This window comes from Anastrepha obliqua, chromosome 2, assembly GCF_027943255.1.
Source record: "Anastrepha obliqua isolate idAnaObli1 chromosome 2, idAnaObli1_1.0, whole genome shotgun sequence".
Taxonomy (NCBI): domain Eukaryota; kingdom Metazoa; phylum Arthropoda; class Insecta; order Diptera; family Tephritidae; genus Anastrepha; species Anastrepha obliqua.
The window spans coordinates 45,803,348-45,809,977 of record NC_072893.1 but is presented as its reverse complement, the minus strand read 5'-3'; the positions used below and the strand labels follow the sequence as shown (position 1 = coordinate 45,809,977).

General features: G+C 33.8%; 2 pseudogenes; both read right to left on the bottom strand.

Moving 5' to 3' along the window:
* Positions 1 to 3,439: 3,439 nt before the first annotated feature.
* Positions 3,440 to 3,625, bottom strand: LOC129239837 (U2 spliceosomal RNA; annotated as a pseudogene).
* A 242-nt stretch (positions 3,626 to 3,867) lies between these two features.
* LOC129239894 (U2 spliceosomal RNA) lies at positions 3,868 to 4,051 on the bottom strand (annotated as a pseudogene).
* Between the last annotated feature and the right edge of the window lie 2,579 nt (positions 4,052 to 6,630).

Genomic DNA, 6,630 nt, shown 5'->3' with positions numbered 1-6,630 from the left:
CGAGAAATCGTTGCCACCGTATCAAAAAAAGTCGTTTCGAGAAAAACGCGTTTGAAATAAAGCATCGTATCGTAAGCGCTACGGGGCCGAAGCGACGGGCGCTCACTTAAGTGAACATAGAATCGGGAATAAAAATTTTTAGCCCATTTTCTTGAGTAGTTATACTAACAATTTATGCAAAAACAAAAATTGATTTTTTTGAATTTTCACAGTGGCTTTCCCCCTTAACAAACTAGAACAGCGTTAGTCGAAGCTTATTACCCTAAAAGTAGATTACTATATGTCGAAATACACAAAACGATTTACCCCAAACAATTAAGTAGTTTTTATTTTTGCACGGAATTTTCAAACGATTTTCGAGTAACTTAAAATCTATTCGACCAATGGTTTTGAAATTTTGCATATTTTACTATACATAATTCACCAGATTCCCCTGGATTTTTTAATAGTTAATATTTTTGCGACCGCCGTAGTCGAATGGGTTTGTGCTTTGCTACTACTCGGAAGTGCACTAGTTAGAAATACCAATTGATAGAGCTGTTGTTGTTTCTGTTGTAAGTTGTTTCGAATAGCGATCATCCGACTGTATTTTTGCCATGAATAAAAGAACAAAAACTATTTGACGTACGGGAGTGGCATAAGACTATAGGTGCCTATATTTGTGGAAAACTTCAAAGCGGCAGAAAAAATCAAAAATACACCCAGAATAATTCGCTGCACATCCTTTTAATAGGTGGATTTATATTTTTATTTTTTTGATTGCACATGATTCTGTTGCGAGTTATGATGTTTATGGCGTCGTCGGTGTTCACTGCCACTCGCCCAATTTTCAATATTTTGCATTCAAGTTCTAGGAAAATATTTTACAAATATTGCATTATTAGATAGAACTTTACTGAATATACTAATACTTTCTGTATCAGCAAAAAAAAAAATACAAAAAAATTCTCTTTTTCACTGTTAGGCAGAAGTTAAGCCGAATATTTGTATGCTCGAAAATGTTTATTGGGCTAAGGAAAGCGCCACAGAAAGTCACGGAATATAGATTTATATAAATATTACAATATTGAAATCAATCATCATTATGCAAGCACAAACAACAAGCACATAACTCCTTAGCAGGCTGTTAGATGTTTCTTTTTAATCACTCGTCTTTCAATCGAGAAATTGCTATTGTAATTTTCACGAAATTCATTTATAATGGATATCACTTATTTTTGTATAAAAAGCTACCCATTAAGTATGAATTACCCTGTAAATTAAAGTGTAATTGATTTTAATTGAGTTAGTGTGGGAAGGCTTAGAAATACTTAATTACATATTTCACATGAACTAATTTGAAGATTTGGTGCAAGTATTATCTATAATTTATTAAATTTTAAGCAATTACTTTGCTACTTTATTTGCTAGTTACGGTTATTATCCCGCATTTTTCTACAAGCCTTTGTTCTTTGTAAATCGCAAAATCAGTACTTAGATCGGATGTGAAATGTTGGGGGAAACAAAGGAAAGAGCCATATATGCAAGTATACTCTTACGTGTGTGTGAATATATAAAAAGATATATATATAATGGAATAGCTATAATTGGCACAAATGTGCATATATAAATTCTCTCTTAAGTGTTAGCCTCCAAATGGAGGCCCCTTTTATGCCGCCTCCGCACGGCGAGTGCTTTTTACGAGAGGCCTTTTTCATGGCAGAAATGCACTTGGAAGCTTGCCATTGATGTTTAATATGTATAATAAATATTACTTAAAAGGCAAAATTATTATTAGAAGAAAAGTACTAAATGCAGGCGTTGTGGATTCTTTTGTTGCTTTGTTTACTTAGAGCTACCAGCTGGTGTAAAGATCGTATTGTTGTTGTTTTTTAGCCAACTGAGCTAAAGCAAGGGGCCACCGGGAAAAGCTACCACAGTGCACAAAAAATTCATAATTTTTTTTTTTTGTTTTCGTATACATTTTTTCGTCTCTGTGCATACACTTGTGTTCACATAATTATGTAACTCCATCTTTTTGTAAATTGCGCAATATTTTTCAAGTAAAATTTTTTCATAAATTTTTTATAAAATTGTACACCTGTACCTCGCTTTACGCGGTAGATACTTTCCTGACAAAATCGTGTAAGTCGAATAAAGATTTTTTATATGGAAAAACCTTGGAAAGCGAAAAAGTGTATAAATAAGATTTTTAAGACATTTATTGAACTTAAAGCATAGCTTTATACATTTAATAAGACATAAAAGAATCATTTGAATCATAAAAAAATAGAAATAGGTAAAACAAAAAATTCATTCCATTAAAAAAATATATGTACTTCATTATAAATACAGGGTGGGCAATATAGCGTTTGCTTTTTGAACCATCTAACACAAATGACATGTCAAATGTGTTCATAATTTACTTAAAGGTTTGACATTTACGAAATGGGACGCTATACGCTTGAACAAAATTGGGAACTATTGAAAACCTATTTCCAAAGTGGTGAGTCTTCTTCTTCTTTTTGGATTTTCACATCGGTGGCTACGTCAATAAGCAAAATTGTCGGATTTGGGGTTCAGAAAATCCACACGTTACTGTAGAGAAGCAAATGCATCCACAACGGGTCACTGTTTGGTGCGGTTTTTAGTCTGGCGGCATCATCGGGCCATTTTTTTCGAAAATAAGCGAGGACCCGCGGTTACAGTAAATGGCGAGCGTTACCGTGACATGCTCAACGAGTTGTTTCCAAAACTTGAAGAGGATGACATGGACGACATTTGGTTTCAACAGGACGGTGCAACTTGTCACACTGCCTAAGTTACACTCGAACTTTTGGCTACCGTATTTGAAAACCGAATAATCAGCCGAAATTCCGATATCAATTGGCCGCCTCGGAGCCCGTTGGACTATTTTTTGTGGGGAGCCGTTAAGGGCAAATGCCGAACCATCCAATGGCGATTGATGCTTTAAAACACGAAATCGAAGATGTGCTTAAAAATTGCGTTGATCGAATGGCCTACTGTAAAGCCAGTCGTGGCAGTCACTTGAACGATATTATTTTTCATTCATAAATGACAATGTTCAATCTTCAAAATAAAATAGATTAAAAAAAATACCAGTCTAACGGTTAGACTTGATAGAAGTGAAACCCTCCGTAAAACAAACTGAGAGAGAATAAGACGAAAGCAGCATTAGGAGCGCGATAATTATAGGTTCATTATAATATTGCTATAAAGTTCATATTTTATTTTCTTCATTTTATCATTATTCATCCTCAATGTTTTCAGTTTCAACAAATGATACGAGTGGCTTATGATAGATAAAATATGATACAAATGCTTTGGTTTCGATGAAACAGACTTACAAATTTCTTCCATTTTCGTCTACTTGTATTCATATAAAAATTTATGTCTCTTCCCACCAAAGCTAAATGTATTAGTATATTTTTTCTTGTATTTATTCAAGGCTGAAATCCCGGCGGTACTGCAATACCGGGTCAACCCGTGGCAGAGATGGAGCAAGCCCCTAAAACACTCCGCGCATTTCCAAAAATTAGTTTAACATTTGTTGTCCTCCGATGGAGGATCTATCAGATATTAAGCTGATAGGAACAGATACCACACTACCTACTTCAATAGATTTTCTAATAAACCTTTTGAGAATTTACACGCTCACAAAAATTAATGTACGAAATATTTATACCGATTCACTTAAACTGACTCTCAGTATCTAAACCAAAAACTGTTTTCAATAAATAATCAGAAATGTCCTACAATGCAAATTTCAAAAAAAAAAAAAATCCCATTTTCGTCTACATGTATTCATATAAAAATTTATGGCTCTTCCCACCAAAGCTAAATGTATTAGTATATTTTTTTTTGTATTTATTCAAAGCCGAAATCCCGGCGGTACTGCAATACCGGGTCAACCCGTGGCAGAGAAGGAGCAAGCCCCTAAAACACTCCGCCCATTTCCAAAAATCAGTTTAACATTTGTTGTCCTCCGATGGAGAATCTATCAGGTGTTAAGCTGATAACCACACTACCTAGTCAATACATTTTAAATAATAAACCTAATAAACCTTTTGAGAATTACACGCTCACAAAAATTATTTATATCAACATATAATATAACGCTTCGTAACTAAATAACTTTTAGGCCAGCGACGACAGCATGGCGCGGTAGCCGAGCGACTAGCAATGTGAGCTTCCGATCCAAAATCCTTGGTTCGAATCACAAGAAAAAATAAAAGTTATTTTTATTTAGTTCGTCGCTACTTTTATATCAACATATAATATAACGCTTCGTAGCCAAGTTGGTCGCTTTTTTCGTTTCACTTTTCCTCAAATCACTCCCAACGATTCTAAAGAAGTTTTCACTTCAAAAAAAAGTTTGAAAAATATTGATTAGTTTTTTTTTTATAGCCGATTCAAAAGCAAATTTTACATGGCCCACCCTATATTTGCTTGAGTTATATCGTCAAAGCCTTCTCCACCCAATTCTTGGCCCAACTCAGTTATCCGAGAAGACTCTTCCTCCAAAGCTACGCTACTATTCTCACCATTAAATATATCAAGCCATAAAGATTTCCAACAGGCATGCAGCGTTGACTTTTTAATCTCGTTACACGACATGCTTATGTGTTTGATACAATCCAACATTGTAAATTTGTTCCAGGCATAAATAATTGAAAAAGTTCCTTTATTTTCCACATGATCTAAAATATGTCTGAATGACTTTTTTATATACAATGCCTTTAAAGTCGAAATTATCCTTTGGTCTAGGGGGTGCAGCAAAGAAGTCGTATTTGGAGGTAAAAACACAACTTCAACATTTTCATGCTGCAAGTCTGGAGAGTGTCCTAGAGCATTATCAAGAATTAGAAGGACTTAGTAAGGTAATCCTGTTTTGATTAAATACTTTTTCATATATGGCACGAAAATGTTATGGAGCCAATCATTGAACAACGTTGCAGTAACCCAAGCTCTTTTATTGGCTTTCCAATAAACGTTAATATTTAAACTTTTAAACGATCGTTGTCGGTTAGCTTCACCAATTACCAATGGCTTCATAATATGATCTCCAGAAGCATTACAACAAAGAAGAATCGTTATACGATGACCACTAGCTGATTTGTTATGTTTTGCTAGAAAGGTCCTCTCTGGCATTTTCTTGCAAAATAATCCGGATTCATCAGCATAAAATATCTGGTCTTGGCTGTATGACTTTGCGCCAATAACTTCAGCAAACTTTTGTAGATATTTTTGTGCTTCTTCCAGATTATTAGCAGATGCTTGTTCACCTTTTAATTTCAAACTATGTAAAGAATGTATTTGCTTAAATCGTTGGAACCAGCCACGACTTGCGTTAAAAGCCACCACGTCACAGAAATGGACGGCATTTGGTTTTGCAGTGTGTCATAAATTACACAGTCCTGCGAGGGTGAGTTTCTAGAATGGCTGTACTTGTTTCTTGTAGTTTTTTATGCGCTGAAAACGAATCTGACCTTCAAAATGCTCCATCACGTCAGGATTTTTGGTAAATGATCGTACAATAATTTAAAAAAATGGGTTTTAAAGCTAAAGAGTTGTACTATGCGACCTTTTCATCGAAAATTGAAAAAAAAAAATTTCTATCCCAAAAAAAATTATCAAAAATGGCTAAAATGGCCATTTTTTGACCTTTTAGGCTTCATTTACCAAAAATCCTCACGTGATGGAGCATTTTGAAGGTCAGATTCGTTTTCAGCGCATAAAAAACTACAAGAAACAAGTACAGCCATTCTAGAAACTGAAAAAAGTTAAATTTCGCAGGCCTGTGTTATTAAAGCTTAATTTTGTATGGCATTCGTATCAATTGGAATTCTTTTTTGATTTTGGTCTTCTACCCATGTCATTAGAGCCTTTTCCATGTTTTCCATAGTAACATCTCTTACTTGTGAAGTTGTACTCATACTCGTATGCATTCCAAGTAAAACTTTTTTTGCTTTTGCATTTAAAGGTAAATTCCCTCTTTGTTTTTGTTTTGATGAAAGTAGATTACCAAAGCAGTATTGTCATATTTAAAACAATGTTAAAATCAATTAAATAAAAATAAATAATAAAAAATTGTTTTGATTTTGAAAACCGTGTAAGAACGAATCCGTGTTAAGCGAATACCGTGTAAAGCAAGGTATAGTAAAAAATTGAAGTAGACGAAATTACATAAAATTTAACGATATTAAAAAAACCTTTCAATTTTTGTATTAGAATCGTTTAACAACTTCCGGGTATTTAAAGACTCATTAAATTTTAGTATAATAAAGTGAAAGTTTGAAGTCACTCGAAAATTGCGTTGATTTTAATTTTTTTTCCTTCGATGTTGAAACGTTTTTAATATATATGGAAAAAAGTGTTCAAAAACGTGTTGAAAAAATTGTCAAAAACGAAGTGATAGTGAAAAATCAACACGCCTATAAAGTTTCATACCCAGAAGTTTTCTAAATATTTTGACTCAAAAATTTAAAAATTTGATGACAACTTTTTGGAATGTGAAGTTTTTACAAAGTTAAAAAAATAATAATAATAATTGGCGCTTACACTTCTGTTAGGTGTTTGGTCGTGCTCCTCCTCCTATTTTCATGGCAGAAATACACTCGGAGGTTTGCC